General features: G+C 46.1%; 1 protein-coding gene across 1 annotated transcript in view; it reads right to left on the bottom strand.

Annotated features, from left to right (window-relative positions):
- The window catches only part of Tjp2 (tight junction protein 2), a 120260-nt gene extending 99935 nt beyond the window's left edge, over window positions 1-20325 (bottom strand). Inside the window, exon 1 of the mRNA XM_070035703.1 lies at window positions 20183-20325. The gene's annotated coding sequence lies outside the window, so the exon portion shown is untranslated. The remainder of the gene's footprint in view (window positions 1-20182) is intronic.
- Between the last annotated feature and the right edge of the window lie 1115 nt (window positions 20326-21440).

Raw genomic sequence — 21440 nt, 5'->3', positions numbered from 1 at the left:
AGAGAGAGAGAGAGAGGGAGTGTGTGTGTGTGTGTGTGTGTGTGTGTGTGTGTGCAATGATACTAGGATTTGAACTCAGGGCGTGGGTGCTATCATTTAGCTTTTTCTGCTGAAGGCTTAGAACTCTATCACTTGAGCTATAGCTCTTCTACCAAATTTTTGGTGCTTAATTAGAAATAAGAGTCTCACGAACTTTCCAACTTGGGCTGGCCTTAAACTGTGATCCTCAGATCTCAGTCTCCTTAAGTAGCCAGGATTTTAAACATGAGCCACTTGTGCCTGGCTCCAGAATCTTTCCGTAAACATATTCCCAGGGAAAATTCAAGGATCTATCAGCATGGAAAATGTGGACTTCCTTCATGGTGGTCACAATGATGGATCGTGGTACCTAACCCAGACTTCTATGGAACGAATACACGACACTAGAAGAAGACTGTCCTCTTCTGGTTGGCGTTAGTAACCAGAGCCGATAGGGAGCTGGGGACTCTTGGCAGTCATGCACCCTGCCACATGGAGGGGGCTCATCACTAAGTATTTAAGGAAACAGCACCTAGAGAAATGGCCTGACATCCTCCGTGCTCCTGAGGTTAGCAATGTCTATACACCTGTCATCACAGAAGATCCCAGCTACAAAAGCCAATAAACTGACTTTTCTTTTCTTTTTTTTTGGGGGGGAGGGTCCGGTCGTGGGGCCTGAACTCTGGGCCTGAGCGCTGTCCCTCAGCTCTTCAGCTCAAGGCTAGCGCTCTACCACTTGAGCCACAGCGCCACTTCTGGCTTTTTTCTTTTTGCTTATGTGGTACTGAGGAATCGAACCCAGGGCCTCAGGCATACAAGGCAAGCGCTCTACCACTGAGCCACTTCCCAGCCCCCTGACTTTTCTAAAGTTTAATTTTACTTGGTGCTCTGTCACTCTGAGAGAATGTTGACTTGTACCTCCTCCCTCAACAATTTCTCCAAGCCATTTTTTTTCTATTTGACAAACTATGGCAATATATAAGAATTATGATGCTCCTTGTCTGAACAAACTCATATACAAAAGGGAAGTAGAACAGAGATGGAGATGTTGTGTAGCAATTGGGATTGGCATCGCTATCCCAAATGAGTGGTCCAACCTCTTGATCACTCAAAAATCTTGAACTCTACTTCTACAGATGACTTCCTTCAATAGCTTTCTCTCAAGTGCTTTGTCTCTCTCCAACTTTCCTGCCTCCAGCCTAAATGACCTAAATCAGTGGTCTCCAAAATAGTTGAACATATCAATAGTCCTTGGGATTCAGTAGGAAAACACTAAACTATTTCCCTTTTGTTCTCTCAGTTTTTAAAAAGGTAGATGCTTTTGTGTATGAGACACTATACATAAACATATATATCATTTGTATATCACATATCACATTTATATATATGATTACATATATATTTGTATATACATATATGTGATACACATTATTACATAGATATATATGTATGTGTGTGTGTGTGTATATATATATATATATATATATCACATTTTCTTGATCCATTTATCCATTGTAGAGACCCTAAATTTTTTCTATAACTTAGCTACTGGAAATAGTGCCTCCATGAACTGTGCAAATATTCTTGTTGTATTCTGACTTGTAATCTTCTGGATATATGCCCTAAGAGGGGTATTGCTGGGTCTTCTAGTTTTAGTTGTCCGAAGATTCTCCAAACTGCCTTCCACAGTAGCTGGATAATAAAACTCCTAGGAAAGCACTTAACCAAGGAGGCAAAGGACTTCTACAGTGAAAACAATAAAACTTCTGAAAAGAAATTGAAGAAGCCAGGCACTAGTGGCTCATGAGATCTGAGAATCACAGTTTGAAGCCATCTTGGGCAGGAAAGTCCATGAGACTCTTAATCTTCACTAAAAGTTTCAAAAATGCTAGCAGTGGATCTGTGGTTCAACTGGTAGAGTGCTAGCCTTCCAGAGCCCAAGTTCTATTCTAGGACTGGCACAAAAAAATAAAGAAATTGAAGAAAACACTGGGAGGTGCAAAGACTCTTAGGCTCATAGATGGGCAGAATTACTACCATACTGCCAAAGTTGATCTCTAAGGGATGGAGAAAACAATTTTTAAAAAATCACATGGAACCCCAAAAATAGCAATGTTGGAGGTTTTATAAATGCAAACATCTACAGCTTTTTAAAATATACCTTCTCCATCTGCTCATCATGGTATATAAAAAAGCTATAGATTTTTTACATTTACTGGGCATGAACTCAAGGGTTCAAACTCAGAGCCTCATACTTGACTTGTCCCCTACCACCTGATCTATGCCTCCAGAACAGCTTTTAGCTATTTATTTTGGAGATAAGAGTCTTTCGGACTTTTCTGCCCAGGCTAGCTTTGAATGGGGATTCTCTAGGTCTCAGCCTCCTAAGTAGCTAGAATTGCCTAACTGAAAGGTTAAGTTTTCTAAAACCACTAACACCACCAGAAGATTAAGAGCTGTCACCTCACTTTGCTTGATTATATAATCCATCTAATCTGGCCACAAGAAAATGAAAAACAAGGCATAGAGCATTTCATCTCCGAATAGTTCATTTCCATAGTATGCATGAATACTACTCCCACTGATTGTTGGACAAACAATTAGTACCAGTTAGTTACAAGAATTCTTTTATAGGCTGAATTTGAAGTTGGTTGGGTCCAGCTGCCACCCCTGAAAAATGGTCTAATACAGCCTTCATTAAATCATCCAGGAAGATGTAATTATACTCACACAACAGTCTTTGTTCTACCAAACTGTGTTACTAATGACACATTATAAAAATTACTATATAAACCCCTCAAATAAGAAATTAAGCCTGAGTAAGCACAAGAAAAATCCAGCTAAACTTGTTACTCGTAGGAGGCTGTTTTACTGCAACGAAAGTGACACAATACATCTATAAAGTAAGGCATGTTTGAAAGTTTCATTTGCTATTGCAATTCTTAGAGCTGAGGCCTTGAAGCAAACATTCTTCCACTGAGCGAAATCCCCAGCCCCTCTATTCAAATTTTTCATCCTTACATTCAGCATACAGCTCTTTCTCAATGATTCCTGTCTATGTGAATCTCATGTAACATTAAACTTGGGTCTTTTGTTAGGAAAGTAATTGTTGCTTCAGCAAATATTACAAAGAATTTGTCTTTTACTCATTTCTCAAATTGTCCTGTTTCTATGAATTCTTTTATAATTTACATGGGAAAAAAATCTAGCCAAAATACCACTTTCAGATATGTAGTTCTAATGACACTTTCTCTATAATGTCAGAAATTGTTTAGTAATATACATTTAGTTCATGAATTCCTTTTGGGTTCTAGAAATTCTTTACATCTACAACCATTGATTCAAAATCTTATAGCTAGTACGTGTAGTGCCATGTACCTGTACTCCTAGAAAATCAGAGGTTGATTGACACCTGATACTTGTGATTCATAACCTAAGCAGACAAATCCATGAGACTCTTATCTCCAATTAGCTAGCAAAAAGCTAGAAGTGGACAAGTGCCTGAAGTGGTAGAACACCAGCCATCATTTAAAAAAAAAAAAAAAGCCATGCAATCCTGAGTTCGAGCCCCAGTACTGGAACAATTAAAAAAAAAAAAAGCTTTGAAATCAAAATGCTCAAGTTCTCTTTCCAGAAGATCAAAATTGAACATAAAAAATACAAGCACTTTTTGTGTTTTTTTTTCTTTCTGTCTTTCTCCTTTTGTCACTGTTTTTGATTTCTGTACCTTTTGTTTTGTATGTAGTTTATCTGATTTGATTTGAGGAGGGGAAGGGGAAGCATAGAAATGGTGGTACAGAGAATGAACTAATTCAGCAGTGATACTGACACTAGGATGGAAATGGACTATACAGCTTGGGGGCCAGGGTGTCAGGAGGGGAAAACTGGGAGAAAATGAGGGAGGAGGTGGACACTTACATAACTGTAACCCCTCTGCACATCACCTTTACAATAAATTTTAAACAAACAAAAAAACACAGATCATGCCGGGTGTTGGTGGCTCTCACTTGTAATCCTAGCTACTCAGGAGGCTGAGATCTGAGGATCATGGTTTGAAGCCAATCTAGGCAGAAAAGTCCATGTGAGATTGTTATGCCCAATTAACCACCAGAAAACCGGAAGTAGCACTGTGGCTCCAAGTACTAGAGCACTAGCCGTAAGCAAAAAAAGCTCAGGGACAGTGCCAGGTGAGTTCAAGCCCCATAATGATGGGGGAGGGGGGAGAGGGGGAGGGAGAGAGAGAGAGAGAATGAGCAGACTACAAAAATGCTTAAGAATTATCAACAACTTAAAAGTGATACCCAGCTAGGATCATGACTGTAAGAATCTCAGGAAGATAAGATCCAGAGGCTCGAGGTTCGAAGACATCCTAGGCAGAAAAGTTTGATTTTATATCCAATTAACCAGCAAAAGCCAGGCTGAAGGCATGGCACAAGTGGTAGAGTTCAGGGAAGGCTCTGAGTTCAAACACCAGTGCAGGCAGGAAGAAAAAAAAAAGTTAAAGCCAATTAATTATGGTTTGTATAGCCCTAGTTCAGACCAAACTAAAGTCTCTTTAAAAAATCATCCTTAGATGTATTCACTATTGGATTTAAATGGTTAGCCTGGGGCTTTGGTTGATAGAATACTAGCCTGGCGGAAGCTTTGGGTACCATTCCTAGCACTAGAACAAATAACCATTACCTTAACAAGATGCCAGCAAGCCTATAACCAATTCAATTCCTTTTAATAGCTATTTACTAGCAATCTCTGTCCGACTCCTGTAACTACAGGGTAAAACATCAGGACTGTGTTCCTCAGCTTAGCAGGTCCGTATTGAAGGGTTAAAGTACTTGAGGCAGTGACCATTTGTTGCTTGTTTCAGAGCAGAGCAACACGTGGTGCTAAAACACCTGGTTGTGTGCCTTTATAAGCCCTGCAAATCCTTAGCTCGGGGCTCTCCTCTTAGGCTCTGCTGTGTTGGAGTGTAGGACCAGGCCCTAGCTGCAGCCCATCTAAATAAAACCTTAAAACAGCTGTAAAGTCTGACTCTCAGTGGTCTTCTTGGTGGGGGTCCTGCAACCTGGGCATAACATGCATCTTTTACTTTTTTAAATTTTTGTCAGTCATGGGGCTTGAACTCAGAGCCTGGGCACTGTACTTTAACCTTTTTGCTCAAGGCTAGCACTCTACCACTTTGAGCCACAGCTCCACTTTTGGTTTTCTGGTGGTTAATTGGAGATAAGAGTCTCTCAGACTTTCCTGCCTGGGCTGGCTTTGAACCGGAATCTTCAGATCTCAGCCTCCTGAGTAGGATTATAGGCATGAGCCACTAGTGCCTAGTACACCAATCCTCATATTAAGAATTAAAGTCCATAACACACGGAAGAACTTCCCTGCTCTGCCATAACCCCAGTCAATGTATTTGGTAAATGCATCAATCTATAACTTCCTTTTGTTCTGTGACTATAAAAGTTCATGCGATTGCTTCCATAGGAAAGCATCTTATTCAAGGAGTATGGACTCTCAACTCAGAATTAACTACCTCTGATTCCGAAGGTGCACAAGACAACAACAACGAAAGTTGTTGTTGGTTGTGGGGCCTGAACTCTAGGCCTGGCACTGTCCCTCAGCTCATCAGCTCAAGACTAGCGCTCTACCACTTGAGCCACAGTACCACTTCTGGCTTTTTCTGCTTATGTAGTACTGAGGAATCGAACCCAGGGCCTCATGCATGCAAGGCACCCACTCTACCACTGAGTCACCTTCCCAGCCCCCAAAACACTTTTTGACTGATAAGAAGAACTATGAGCACTAATGAACTTTCAATTTTCTGCCACAGCTACTTCCTTCAACAAGTTAAAGACCCGGATCTGGCGACTCTTACCTGTAATCCTAGCTACTCTCAGGAGGCTGAGATCTGAGAATTGTGGTTCAAAGCCAGCCTAGGCAGAAATGCCTGTGAGACTCTTATCTCCAATTAACCACCAAAAAAGCCAGAAGTAGAGGTATGACTCAAGAGGTAGAGTACCAGCCTTGAGGGAAAAAAAACCCAAAAAACTAAAGGACAGTGTCCAGGCCCTAAGTTCAAGTTTATTATGTGTACATGTGTACACACACACACACACACACACACACACACACACACACACACACACACACACACACACACACACACACACACACACACACGGATATAATGGTTAATATAATAATGGTTCAGATCCTATATGCTTAAGACCAGAAAAGCAGAGTTCAATTTCCAGCTTCACATATAATTAGCTGTGTGATAACCCTGGACAACCTTTGAAACTCTCCAGGGCCTGGCTTTCCATAACTGTAAATGGGAAGTTATCTCATAGGAGGATTAATTTAGTGAACATAAAGCAAAGTGCATAGGTCTGGTCCAACCAAAGGGCTATATTCAAGTGCTAGCCACTATTATTTACCCAGAAGATAATTATTGGATTGGTTGTAGAAAGATTAAATGTTTTTTGAAACTGTAACCCCCAATATGATGGTATTTGGAGGTAGAACTCTGCAGAGGTATCAGGTGCCAGTGGCTCATGACTGTAATCCCAGCTACTCAGGGGCCTGAGACCTGAGGATAGTGGTTCCAAGCCAGCCTGGGCAGGAAAGACCGTGAGACTCTTGTCTCCAATAAACCACTCAGAAAACCAGAAGTGGTACTGTAGCTCAAGTGGTAGAGTGCTAGCCTTCAGCTGAAGAGCTGAGGGACAGTGCCCAGGCCCAGAGTTCAAGCCCCATAACCTACCAAAAAAAAAAGACTGTGAGAATCATCTCCAATTAACTACCAGAAAACCAGAAGTGCTGTGGCTCAAAGTGTTATAGCACTAGCCTTGAGCTGAAAAGCTCAGGGATAGCACTCAGGCTCTGAGTTCAAGCCCCAGGACAAGAAGAAAGGAAGGAAGGAAAAAGGAAGGAAGGAAGGAAAAAGGAAGGAAGGAAGGAAGGAAGGAAGGAAGGAAGGAAGGAAGGAAGGAAGGAAGGAAGGAAGGAAGGAAGGAGAAAGAGAAAGAAAACTGCAGAGGTGATTAGTTTAGATGAGATTACAAGGATAGAGGCCTCGAGATAGAATTAGTGATCTTTTGAAAAAAGAGAGAAAGAAAGATGTCAAGCCGGGCGCTGGTGGCTCACGCCTGTAATCCTAGCTACTCAGGAGGCTGAGATCTGAGGATCGCGGTTCAAAGCCAGCCCGGGCAGGAGAGACCGTGAGACTCCTATCTCCAATAAACCACCAGAAAACCGGAAGTGGCGCTGTAGCTCAAGTGGTAGAGCGCTCGCCTTGAGCTGAAGAGCTGAGGGACAGCGCCCAGGCCCAGAGTTCAAGCCCCACGACCGACAAAAAAAGAAAAAAAGAAAGATGTCAATCTTACCAAGGAAAGGCCATGTGGAGTGGGGACATTAGTAGGAAGGCCAGGTATCTGCAAGCCAGGAAGTGGGCCTTCACCAAGAGCCCAACCAGGCTGGGCCTGAGTGGAGGGAACTTCCAACCTCCAGAAGTCAAAACTCTTTCGTCTGTTATTTAACCACCTAGTGCGGACCACTTTGTAATGGCAGTGGAAGCTAACGAAGGCACAGCCCTGGATCCAGCTCAAGCAGGTCTTTCAGTTCACTGGCACTGCGTGCTTTGTCGGCCCTGGGTTCCTTGACACCAGTGTGCATTGCTCCTAGGAGGGCCATTTTGCCCATCAAAGTGTCCATCTAGACTTCCTCTCAGTCATGCCCCTGGGGGAGACTGAGATGTGGGCAACCTTAGTCCCCTATTCCCCATTCTGAGGACTTAAGGCTCTTCTGGCTTTCCTGCCAGATTAAGCCTGACCAGTCTTTCCAGCCTCCACCACCACCACCCACAGCTCAGATAATTGCCCTACAATGTCTGGGAGTTACTTTGGAGCCTCTCTGCTCCCTGATCCTCTCTCTTACCACAGCTGGGCTCCACTGTTTTCCTCTCATCTCCTCAGTCTCTTAGTGATGTGTAATTATTTGTCTATTACCTGTCTCCTCCTCTAAACCATAGGGCAATCTGAGAGTGGAGACTTCTTGGCTGACATGGAATCCATACATTCTGGGTTTCCTAGCCCAAGGTCTTCCATATTCATTCGCTCCAACAACCTCTGAGCTGCGGTCACTCAGACATTGGACACTCCAATAATCCCCACCCTCAAGAGTCACTGGGTAGTTGGACTTTGGTGGATCATGCCTGTAATTAATTCTAGCTCCTCAGGAGGCTGAGTTCTGAGGATTGAGGTTTGAAAAAAAAGTTCCTGAGACTCTTTTCTCTCCAATTAACTGGCAAAAAGTCAGAAGTAGAGATATGAGTCAAATGGTATAGCACCAGATGAGTGAAAAAGCTAAGGGACAGTATCTGGGCTCTGAGTTCAAACCCTGGTCCCTACTGGGACCAAAAAAGTTAAAACATAAAAAGTGTCACTGGGCACAATGCAGTTCTGTGGAGCTGTAATCCAGCATGCTGCAGGACAGACACAAGTGGCCAGGGGGACAAAGGAAAGGCAAATTGGTCTAAGGGAAGTGGCCTTCATAGAAGGATCACTTGAGATTAGGCCTTTGGTTTGTTTTGGGGGTTTTTGTTTTCAAATGTGAGACTGGGTCTGTGTACCCAGGCTGATTTCTAATTTCCAATCCTGCCCAGCCTCCCTAGAGTAGAGATTATAGGTGTTTACCATCATACCCTGAAGAGATGGGTCATAACAATTGTATACAAATGAGTATTCTTTCGATTGGAAAAAAAAATAAATCGTAAGCAGAGAGACAAGCATCTTCAAGAAGTAGGAGAATAAGACCTAGGCTGAATTTGAGAAAAACTGTCTTTTCTATCAAGTTGTGTTGCTTAAAAATCCCTGCTTTGGCAGGGTGGCTAGGCTCTTGTTAAGGAAAAGAGGAACTACTTTGGGATAAGAAAAGATTTTTGGAACGTAAGGTTTTGTTTTAAACTGGTTTACACCTCAGATAGTTCAAGACAAAGCAGAGGCTGCGGGTCTATTTTGAGATTACTTGTGTTCAGTTCAGCTTATATCAAAGTCACCTTACTTAAATCTATTTCCCCCTATCCAAACTAGCCAATCGTGAGAAGATTGTGAACCTTAGTTCAACCAATCCGAGCAGAGGGGCGTGGCCTGCTGCATTAGGGACAGAGCCTGCCTGCTCTGTGTGCTTGCTTGCCAGATTTTTGCAGAAGTAGATTTTGCCGAGCTGAGACAACTCTTTACTTTCCCATCTATCATTGTGAACTCCAGTGGTTCTTAAGAGAACATATTTATAATAGGAGACAGAAGGGTTATGAGTTGGAGGCCAGACTAAGCTACACAGGGAGCCCCAAAAGAAGTAGAACAGTAAGAGAGTTCTGCCTGGGCTTACTTAGGAGAGGAGAGGGCTTAGGGCGCACCTGTGAACCAGGGCTAGTCTTCTGACTAGGTCACACACCCTTCCCCTTGGCTAGACATCACCAAAGCACTAGTTAGTGGACATTTTCCCACCAGCCCCTGAGATAAGGCTCTATAAACATGGTTTCCTTCTGACAGCAGCCTTGAGGGGCAGCTATGACTCTTCCCTACTTTTAGATGAAGAAACTCAGGCAGTCACACAGATAACAACTGTGGAGATGTGACTCTTATCCAGGTTGGTCTGATTACCAAGTGCATGCCTTCTGACATCCCCTAAGCCTTGGGAGCCCCCTGGAGTCCTCGGGGTAGCCTCTTCATGAACTTCAGTCCTGCTTATCTCAGTCTAGAACATGGGTCTCAGAGGCCAGAGACTTTGCCTGCTCCTCTGTTTTCCTGGCACTTGGCAACCATGCCTGAGAGCATAGGATTGATAAATGCATGTTCGAATGAATGCAGGGGATGAGAAGGTGGCTCAGTGGTAGAGAGCTTGCCTTGCATGCATGAGGCCCTGGGTTCGATTCCTCAGAACCACATAAACAGAAAAAGCCAGAAGTGATGTTGTGGCTCAAGTGGTAGAGCGCTTGCCTTGAGCTGAAGAGCTAAGGGACAGCGCCCAGGCCAGGAGTTCAGGCCCCACGAGACCCAAAAAAAAAAAAAAAAAAAAAAAAAAAGCACAGCCCAGCTCATGCCTGTAATCCTAGCTACTCAGGAAACTGAGATCCCAGCCCTTACCTGTCTTTGTAGTGAGAAATCCTGGCTACCATACCAAAACCAAGGTCAAAGTACAAATCTCCAGTTTATTTCTGCATCTCCTAATCCTGAGATGGCACAGACAGACCCCCTCCCCCCAAGTTCAGGGGTTCCTACCATCACCCTACCTCACATTCTCATTCCTACCTGTACAAATAAAAAAGTACAACGCTCTGTAGTGCTCTTACTACCCTTTGAAAACACTCCTTATAAAGACAGTCCTTAAAAAAACAAGTACAGTCACACATGCCTGTAATACCAGCTACTCAGACTTAAGTGTGGCCTCAGTGACTCGGGGGGGGGGGGGGGGCTCATTTCCCTGTACTTCATCTTATACACATTTTCCGTTTGATGATTATGCTGAGTCTTTGTACCATAATAAATGAACCCTGAGTACCATCACGCGCTTGGTCCTGAGAGACCTCCTGGCAAATTTCCAAACCCTGGCACGGGTCTGGAGGCCTCCAAGAACACTGCCTCACCACAGAAGCATGTGGTGATCTCCTTTCTGTCCAGTCCTGCCCATGAACCAGAGCCCACAGGGACATCAGGAACCTTACTGTGTGCAAATGGCTGAGTGCTCTGCAGGGTGAACTGGAAGGCCTCAAGTAGACAGCTACTTAAATCACAGACACTAAGGGATGATCTTCCTGCTAACAACAGGCACCCGGATGGAGAGAGAATAGCTTGGGGACAAGGCTTGGGCCTCTTTTTTATTCTAGAGATGCCTTCCATCTTCAGAAGCAAGGAGGCTTCCTTGAAAACGCGAGGTAAATAGGACACGGGTTTCTGGACGACAAACGCTGCAGAAAGGGGAAAAATCACTCACTTTCTGCTGTCATTTTTTGGTCAGTAGTGGGGCTTGAACTCGGGGCCACGGTGCTGTCCTTGAGCTCTTTTGCTCAAGGCTAACACTCTACCACTTTGAACCACAGAACCACTCTTGGTTTTCTGGTAGTTAATTGGAAACAAAAGTCTCAAACTTTCTGTCTGGGCTGGCTTTTTTTTTCTTTTTTTTTTGGTTGGTTCTGGGGCCTGAACTCTGGGCCTGAGTGCTGTCCCTCAGCTCTTCAGCTCAAGGCTAGCACTCTACCACTTGAGCCACAACACCACTTCTGACTTTTTTCTGCTGATGTGATGCTAAGGAATTGAACCCAGGGCTTCATGCATGCAAGGCAAGCACTCTACCACTGAGCCAACTTCCCAGCCCCTGGACTGGCTTTGAACTGCAGTGTGTACTTAGGATTACAGGTGTGGGCCACCAGCACCCAGCTATTGCTGCCCTTTTGAATTCTTTTCTATATAGCAAACCTGACCTTCACCATGTGGATTGTCAAAAGCATTCCCAGACGTCAGCACCCACTCAAAATCAGCTTATATCCAGTTATGCTAAGAAGAACAGGTGCCAGTTGCACACGTCTTTAAAGGTATTAAGCTGAGCAGACAACCGCAGAAAGGAGGTCAGTTTTAGTCACCATGCAGATAAAGGAGTATCTGTCTTGTAGAATTCAGCTTGGTTCTGGACTGGATCTGACAGGCAAGAGGGAGGAGGCAGTCATGAGCCACGTGACTACGGCCTGAAGGGCCTAAAGGGTCCCTCAGCAAATGGAGGACCATCTACACTTGAGCCTGTGCTCCTGAACCAACCAGCTGGCTACCAGAAACACAGCCTTCCAGGAGGGCTGCAACACCTACCACCTGCTGGTAGCTTTGTGCCCCACCCCCAGCCAAGCCCCCACAGATCCTCACTGTCCTGAATCTTTGTGTGGAAGCTGGTGGACCTTTGATGTCCTGGGCTCCTGCACATTGCCTTGCCCCTGCCCGTCCTCCTTGGATGGATGCTCATGTCCTTCCTCCCTGAACCCCCCTTAAAGGATCACTGCATGTGGACCTCAGCACCTGTCTGTCCCTCTACACACACACACACAGACACACACACAGACACACACACAGACACACACACACACACACACACACACACACACACACACACACACACACACACACACACACACACACGCTTGGGGTGGTACCCTGGGCTCTACCAAGCACTTATCTGCCAGGAGTCTAACTCCCTCCCTTTATCCCTCCTCTCCTCACCCATCCTCACGGCCTCCAATGCTACTCACAAGCACCTCCAAACCTTTGGTTGTCCACGAGAGACTCTCACACCAGCAACCCCTGAGTGGGACCTATTAAGAGATGCAGATTTGCAGAACTACTAATTCAGACACTCCAGGATTGGGGTCCTGTTTTAACCAGCCCTTAGGTGGCAGAGATGCATGCTAATATTTGACAACCACTTTTTTGTTGTTGTTGTTGGTCATGGGGCTTGAACTCTGGGCTTGGGCGCTGTCCCTATGCTCTTCAGCTCAAGGCAAGTGCTCTACCGCGTGAGCCACAGCGCCACTTCCAGTTTTCTAGTGGTTTTATTGGAGATAAGAGTGTCATGGACTTTCCTGCCCGGCTTTGAACCATGATGCTCAGATCTCAGCCTCCTGAGTAGCTAGGGTTAGAGGTGTGAACCACCAGCACCCGGCTTTGACAACCACTTTTAAAGCCCACCACTGTCTCAAGTAATTCTCAAAGAGTGTCTCCCTCTCTCGTCTCTCTGTCTCTTTTCTCTCTCTATCTCCCTCTCTCTCCTCCTCCTCTCCCCCTTCTCCACATTCCTTTTTTTCCCCCTGCCTGTTCTGGGGCTTGAACTCAGGACCTGGGTGCTGTCCCTGAAACTTTTGTGTGAAAGGCTAGGCTCTACCACAGGACCCCCAGGTCCACTTCCAGCTTTTTTGGTAGTTAATGGGAGATAAAAAAGAGTTTCACATACTTTCTTGCCTGGACTGGCTATAAAGCATGATCCTTAGATCTCAACCTCCTGAGTAGCTAAGATTACAGGCGTGAGCCACTGGAACCTGATCCCTTCCTTAAAAAACAAAACAAAACAACAGCTGGGCACTGGTGGCTCACGCCTGTAATTCTAGCTACTCAGGAGGCTGAGCTCTGAGGATCACAATTCAAAGCCATCCTGAGCAGGAAAGTCCATGAGACTCCAATAAACCACCAGAAAACCAGATGTGGTGCTGTGCTCAAGTGACAGAGCAAAACAGGTTGGGGACAGTGCCCAGGCCCAGAGTTCAAGCCCCATGACCAACAAAAAAATAAAATATAGTTCCAGGACAGAGTCTAAACCCTGAGTTCAAGCCCCAGAACTGGCCAAAAGAGAGAGAGAGAGAGAGAGAGAGAGAGAGAGAGAGAGAGAGAGAGGAGGGGAGGGAAGGAGGAGGGGGAGGGAGCAGGGAGGGAGGCAAGGAGAGAGGGAAGAAGGGAGGGAAAGAGGGAGTGAGCGGGAGAGAAATGATGTAAAAATGAATACATACATGAAAAAAAGGTTCAACATCATTAGCCATTAGAGAGATGCAAACAAAACCACCTCACTATGGCAAGCTCCTAGCTCAAGTTGTAGGCAAGCTAACTACTCAAAAGGCTGACATCCACAGGATGGAGGTTCACAGCCCTATTGGGCAGAAAGTCTACAAGAGTCCATCTCCAAACTAACCAGTAGAAAGCGAGGCTAGAGGCATGGCTCAAGTGGTAGAACACCGGCTGACAAGCATAAAGAAGCATGGCTCAAATAAAAGTGACAGAAAATGACAACAATGTAAGCAGATGAGGACGGGCAGAAGTGACAGGGAGCATGTGGGGCTGTCAGGCTTGTGAAATGGTGCAGCTACTCTGGAAGACAGCCGACTGATCTGATAATAACACTAAAGAAAGAAAGAACTCATACATCTCTCCATGCACTCAGGAGAATAAAAATGTGTATCTGAACATTCATAACAGCATTGTTCACAGTAGGCAAAGTGTAGAGGAATGAATAAACAAAATGTGGTTCGAGACATACAATGGATGCCAAGTCAACAGTGAAAGGAATAAAGTGGAGGCTGCCATGTAGCTTAGTGGTATGGCACCTGCTACGCATGCGCAGTCCAAGAATTCAAACCCCAGCACCACGAAAAAAGGAAGGGAGGAGAGAGGAGAGGAGAGGGGAGGAGAGGGGAGGGGAGAGGAGGAGAGGGGAGGGGAGAGGGGAGGGGAGGAGAAGGGAAAGGAAGGGAAATAGGAAGAAGGAGATTGAAAGGAAGGGAGATAGGAAGCGAAATAGGAAGGGAGGGAGGGAGGGAGGAAAGAAGGAAGGAAGGAAGGAAGGAAGGAAGGAAGGAAGGAAGGAAGGAAGGAAGGTAGGAAGATGCCAGGCACCTGTAGCTCATGCCTGTAATCCTAACTTCTCAGGAGGCTAGGAATCTGAAGGATAGAGGCTCAAAATGAACCTAAGCAGATCCTCAAGACTCTCTTCCAATTACCCAGGGAAATACTGAACTAATAGAACAATAGGCATGAGGCCCTGAGTTCAAGTCCCAGTACTTATAGAGAGAAAGAGAGGCTTACAGGAGTTCCTAGAGTGCTGTTCTTTTTAGAGCAATGAAAAGGCTCTACAGTTGTCCATGGTGATGGTTACAGAATTGTAATTACACTAAAACACACTGAATTGTGTACTATAAATAGGCCAATTGTATGGTAGGTGAACTGCATCTCAATAAAATTGTTTTTTGTTGTTGTTGTTTGAATATTTTTAATGCCAGTACTGGGGCTTGAACTCGGTTTTACACCCTCACTTGCTCAAGGCTGGTACTCTACCACTTCAGCCATCCCTCCACTTCTGGCTTTCTGCTTAACTGAAGATATGAGTCCCACAGACTTCTCTGCCTGGGCTGGCTATGAACCTCAATCTTCAGCTCTGTCTCCTGAGTAGCTAAGCTTAGAGGTGTGAGCTACCAGTGCCTGGCTTGATTTTTGTTTTGTTTTGTTAATTGGTTTAAAGCTTATAAGAGAATTACAAACACTCTGTTAATTTAAAAAAAAAGTATGTAGTAAGTTAAAATGTGGCTAAGTAAATGTGAGGCTTTTTCTGTCTCCTTTGCATAATAAATTCCTCCCAAATGTGAATAAGAGATGATAGCTTTTATTATCATGTTAGAGTTTATGAGCACTTTTACAAATAAGGGCTTTTTGAATCCTCTCTATAATCATGGAAGCCAGTAATTATTGCCCATTCTGCAATTATTCACAATGCAGGCCTACTCTGAGTTTATGAGCTGCATCTGCTTTATCCACTGGTGAATGTAGAGAGCAGTTTTGCCATGCTAATCTTGTGCCTCATCAGCACTTTTGAGGCAGGGTCTCACTAGTTAGCTCAGGTGATCTGAAACTTTCTATTCTATATAGCAGGATTATGAGTGAGCATCATCTCCCAACCTCCTGGGTGGAAGGATTACATGTGTGCATCACTATGCCCAGCTATGTGTCCTTTTGTGTATAAGGGAGGTTACACGTGCTTGAATGTAGGACCTGGTGCTGTCCTTTAGCTTTTTCACTCAATTCTGACACTCTACAACTTGAGTCACAGCTCCACCTCTGGCTTTTTGATGATTAATTGGAGATAAGAGTTTCCCAGACTTTTCTGCCCAGGCTAGCTTTGAACTGCAATCAGTAGATCTCAGCCTCCTGCGTAGCTAGGATTACAGGTGTGAGCCATCAGCTTCTTTTATACTATTATATAGCATCTCAGGTAATGCTGTCAGGTTGACATACAGGGCTGACCTTTCTGACCCATCTCAGTCAGAGAAACATTCCAGACTTTTGCTGTGAGCTAGGCTAGCTACACCATCACCACAGTCAAGAATAATGGAATCATTTCAGGTGTCAGGTGCCATGAAAAAGCACTTTGATCTCAAGTCGCTGCTCCTTTGGAATTTACTTCAGTTCTGACTCATCATTTTATTTACCTTGGTACCTACTACAGGACTTAATATCCAAAAAGCTTTGAGTGAAGAGTTCATGAATGCACGGCTTCTTAGGGTAAAGAGGAGTAAATAGGCCAGGGACTTGTAATTCTTCATGAAAGACCAAGGAAAGAACCATGGTTTCAAGCAAGAACCTCAATTTTCTATTCTACAAAATGAGAGAGACCCAGGCCCAGCGGTTCACTACCTGTAGTCCAGCTGCTTAGGGAGGCAGAGATGGGAAGGATTACAGGTGGAGGCCAGCCAGGGCAAAAGGTTACCATTTCTTAATGGATGAATACAACTTTTTATTCACATCTATGCTCCCACTGAAAAATTACATTTTCATACCATAAGCCGAACTGGATTTTGTTGTTGTCGTTTTGTTTTTGTTTTATTTGCCAGTCCTGAAGCTTGAACTCAGGGCCTGGGCACTGTCCCTGAGTCTCTCTGCGCTCAAAGCTAGCACTCTACCATGAGCCACTTCCAGCTTTTTCTGTGTATGTGGTACTGAGAAATGGAACCCAGGGCTTCATGCATGCTAGGCAAGCACGCTACCACTAAGCCACATTTCCAGCCGGCTGAACTGTTTTAAACAGATGCAAGATTTTTCTAAGTTAAACATTTTACAACTAAGAATAATGCCATTGTAACAGGCACTAAGATTCTGCTTGTGCTGAGAAGCCAACTCTTTATTTTTTGCTTTTTCTTGTTCAATCAATCAATTAGGCAGCATTAAAGTTTAAAGTCAGAGCTTTGCACTTGCCATGGAGGAACTCACCACTAAGCCAAACCTCTAGCCTTTTTGCTCTGGTTATTTCTGAAACAGGGTCTTGTTCTTCGGCCAGACCAGGCTGGACCACAACCCTCTATACAATACACACTTCCTGACACAGCTGGGATGGCAGGTGTGTCCCATGACACCCAGGAAAAACTGACTCTTCATTTGGGCCCTAGAATTAATTTAAAAGCAGAAGAAAAGCTGCCTCCATTTTGTCTGTGTCTCTGCTCTAAGCCATTCTCTCAGCAATCATTTTGCAATCACCTTGGAATCCAAAAAAGACAGGACTTAGTGATAAGAATGTTTTTTCCCAGTCTTAAGACTTGAATTCAGGGCCTGAGTGCTATTCCTGAACTATTGTGCTCAAGGCTAATAGTGCTCAACCACTTTGAGCCACAGCGCCATTTCTGGCTTTGGGGTAGTTCATTGGAGATAAGTGTCTCCAGGACTTTCCTGCCTTGACCTGATCCTTAGATCTCAGCCTCCTGATCAGCTAGGATTATAGCTGGGGAGCATGACACCCCTCTTGATAAGATCTTTACAAGGAGGAATTGAGGGAATTTCTGTCAAGAATAGAAATAGCAGAATTCCTCCTCAGGGCAAACAACTGACCAGGCAAGAATGACTACTTGCTCATCCTGACCAAAAAAATTGCTATGACAGAGACAACAACTCCTCTAGAACTCTCTATAATGATCAACCAGGCTATACTTTGACCAGGACTACTTAATAATTATACATCCCCCTCCCCCTACCAGTTCTTTGCCTATTTAAACCCAAAGCTCATGCCTATATCCCAAAGATGGCTGAAGATGAGCTGAAGTGCTGTCTTTCCCAAATAAGTCTCAGGTGGAGTAATAAATCTCTCTTTTCTTGGTGGCTCAGTGGTAGAGCACTTGCCTTGCATGCCTGAGGCCCTGGGTTCCATTCCTCAGCACCACATAAGCAAAAAGAAAAAAGCCGGAAGTGGCACTGTGGCTCAAGTGGTAGAGCGCTAGCCTTGAGCTGAAGAGCTGAGGGACAGCGCCCAGACCCAGAGTTCAGACCCCATGACCGGACCCAAAAAAAAAAAATTTTTTTTTAAATCTCTCTTTTCTTTACAATTACTATCTCTTTATTTGGCCTATGAGGCTAGTTGGGGGGAACCTAACAAATGGAACCCCAAGAACTGAGACGTAGGGCTTAGAACTCCAGTTTCCGCTGCAGCATGACTCTCAATTTTAACATTAGAGCAGAAACAAAACACGGTAAGATATTTTGGAAAAGTGTTTCAAATCTCTTTTTCTGGTATCTTATTGTTCCTCATATAAATATATGTGTGTGTATATATATATATATATAGTGTGTGTGTGTGTGTGTGTGTGTGTACCTGCCAGTCCTGGGACTTGAGCTTGAACTCAGGGACTGGGCACTGTCCTTGAGCTTGAGTCACAGCTCCACTTCTGGCTTTTGGGTGATTCATTGAAGATAAAGAGTCTCACTGACTTTCCTGCCTGGGCTGGCTTCAAACCACAATCCTCAGATCTCAGCCTTCTAAGTATCTAGAAATACAGGCATGAGCCCTCTCTTCAACATTAAACAAACAAGATACCTGCATAACTCTAGTTAAAGTAGTATAGATCCAATCTGTAGAACAGAAGGAGACAGTGCAGTTGGTCTGTCTCTATTAGGAGAAATCACACCTAAGAATCAGAGACTACAGTGTCTGGTCCACTCAGGCATTCCCAAATGTTTACTGAGATTCTGCCCACATGGTTCTACTTTTGCTTTACATTTTCAGTTGAGCTCATAGCTAACTGTATTTCCAAATCTGGAGAGGGGCAAAGGGCTGGGGCACAGGTGACTGAAGTGTTAGTCTCTATCATTAAAATTAAGATCCAGGTGCTGGTGGCTCACGCCTATAATCCTAGCTACTCAGGAGGCCGAGATCTAAGTGTCACCATTCAAAGCCAGCCCAGGTAAGACAGTCAGTTGAGATCCTTAACTCAAATTACCTATCCCCAATCCAGAAGTGGAGCTGTGGCTCAAGTGGCAATATGCAAGCCTTGAGCAAAAAAAAAAAAAAAAAAAAAAAAAAAGCTCAAGGGCTGTGCCCAGGCCTTGAGTTCAAGCCCCACAATGACAAAATTTAATTAATTAAAATAAGATCCATATAAAAGCCAATAGAAATGTGATGCACAATCCTCCCAACCCTTGGGGTGGGGTTAGAGGTCTGGCTTTTCAAAAGGCCCCAGGCAAAATCCAGGACTCTGTCTCCACCAGGAAATGCAGAGGAGAAAGCTGGTCTTTCAAAGGAATTGTTAAAGGGTTTCACTTAACCTACCGCCCAAGCCCTGAACTTTGAGACCGGTGGGCGGGGCGCAGCCTCGCAGCGGGCCCGCCCACCCCAGGAGAGGGGCGGAGAGGGAAGGATCCGCAGAGGACGGACTTGCCAGGTTTGGGGGTGGCACCGAGGGCCCCGGTGCAAGCTTCCACAGTCTGGAAAACACCCTCCTCGGGCACGAGGAATGCCTGGCATTCAGTGGCCTCTTTCCAACACCAAGGTTTCCAAGTTGGCTTTGCCAGAGAGTTCTAGACGCAAGAACTTGGTTGGTACCGCAGCTCCCTAAGACTGGCCAACACCCAGTCTGAACAACTTGGTCCATCCCTTGCAAATGGGTCAGAAAGTCCACACACACACAAACACACACACACGCACACACACAAACACACACAAACACACACACACATGCACACACACACACAAACACACTCACATCTATTTTTCCACTTTCCTTCCAGGCTTTGCTGAGCCCCAGCGCAGATCCCTGCTCTCTGAGCTCCTCCAAGGCTTGGGGTAGACCCGGCTAGGCCCCCATCTAACCAAGGCCTCCCTGCGACCCCCCCCATCCATCCATCCATCCATCCATCCATCCATCCATCCATCCATCCATCCATCCGGGACACCGGCTCCAGTCCCCTAGGGAAGCTCCAAGCCCCCTAAGAATCCGGCCAATCCAAGTTCAGCCAGCAGAGAAAGTTCTTTCCCTTGGTTAAGAAGGTGCCGGGCACCTGTGACTGGCCCAGTGTTGGGGGGGGGGTCCCTAGAAGAACCTCACCCCCACCCCAGGGAGGGGAAGGAGAAGCGGAGACCAAAGCGCCAAAGGGGAGGGGGGGCGACCCCGCAACCCGCAGAGAAGCTGGGGCTCAGAGGGAGGGAGGGAGGGAGGGAGGGAAGGAGGGAGGGACGCCCACCCCAGCGCAGTGACCGGCTGCGCCTCACCCCCGCGGGCTGGCAGATCAGAGACAGACACCAAAAGCAGGGGGACCGGAGGAGCGCGGGAGGCGACGCCCCGAGGCAGGTGGCCGGCCTGGGGTGGCCGATCCCCCTGCGGAGGGGGGGTACTCGCCTGGAGGAGGTGGCGGCGGGGTCGGGCGCTGGCGGACGCGGCCCTGCGGCGCACTGGGTGTCCCCCAGCCAGGCCCTGGCTTGGGGCGCGCGCGTCGCCGGCGGAGCGCAGAGGCTGCCCGGGAATGGGCGGGCGCCAGGGGCCGGGCCGCCCGCTCCGGTGTATTGTGACTCAAGCTATTTCCTGTTTGCAGGGTTAGGAGAAAGGAAAAAAAAATGGGTCTAGAGTGGGGGTTGGGGGAGGTTGGGCGGTGCCGAGGGCAGGGCTGCGGCCCCGAGGGGAGGGCAGGGGAGGGCCGGCGAGGGGAGGGCCGGGGAGGGGCTGTCACCTGCTGCCTTGAGATCTGGAGCAAGGGAGACCCAGAAAAGAAAAAAAAATTAATAAAGTTATTTTTAAAAGATCAGCAGCTTCTTCCTGCGCAACTTTGGGGGTGTCGGGAGGGGGGGACGGGCAGGATGGCACCTTACCGGGGTGACTTTGTCACTTGAAAGACACCCCCCCTCCCAGGATGATGTCCGAGGACCCTCTGGGATCGTGGGATGCTCTAATTTGGTTGGGATGGAGGGTCCTGATTTTGATGGAAAAGCGAACTGGGGTGACCAGCTTCCATTCCCCGCCCCCACGGACCTGGTGCTCAGCCTGGACGGCTGCGTCCCAGGCCTCCATCCGGAAAGACCGGTTTCTCTCTCGGTTCCGCAGGTGAGGGCGGAGCACCGAGCCTGGGCCAGTCACCTGCGGACAGCACCCGGAGAGGCTTCTCCAGGGCCTCAGGCTGAGCCTGGCACCGATGCTGAGTCTGGTGAACAATCTAGCAAGGTAACGGAATTCATTTCGTGGTTACCACCTTCAGATGCGTAAGAGGACGAATGCACCTCATGGCAGCACCGCGCTGCAGAAGGGTGATGCTGGAGCGAGGCGGTGAGGGCTGGGGTTGGAAAGGGTGGGTGGGTGACAATGTTGGAAGGGGTGACACTGATTAAGCTATATATTGGATTCCTAAATTGTTTTGTTACCAGACAACTCCTTTGAAAAACTACTTAAAAGTTTGTTTGTTTTTAATGGTTATGCCAGTAATCCTAGCTACTCCAGAGGCTGAGGTCTGAGGATATTGGTTTGAAACCAGCTCAGGGAAGTAAAGTCCACGGGACTCTTAATCTCCAAGTAACCAGCCAAAAGCCAGAAAGGGAACTGTGGCTCAAGTGGAAGAATGTCAGCCTTGAGGGAAAAATTTCAGGGACAGTTCCTAGGCACTGAGTTC

The sequence above is a fragment of the Dipodomys merriami genome, unplaced genomic scaffold (genome assembly GCF_024711535.1).
Source record: "Dipodomys merriami isolate MVZ:Mamm:240054 unplaced genomic scaffold, mDipMer1.0.p SCAF_26, whole genome shotgun sequence".
Classification (NCBI taxonomy): domain Eukaryota; kingdom Metazoa; phylum Chordata; class Mammalia; order Rodentia; family Heteromyidae; genus Dipodomys; species Dipodomys merriami.
The sequence above is the reverse complement of the archived record's forward strand: the minus strand, read 5'-3'. Positions and strand labels throughout refer to the sequence as shown.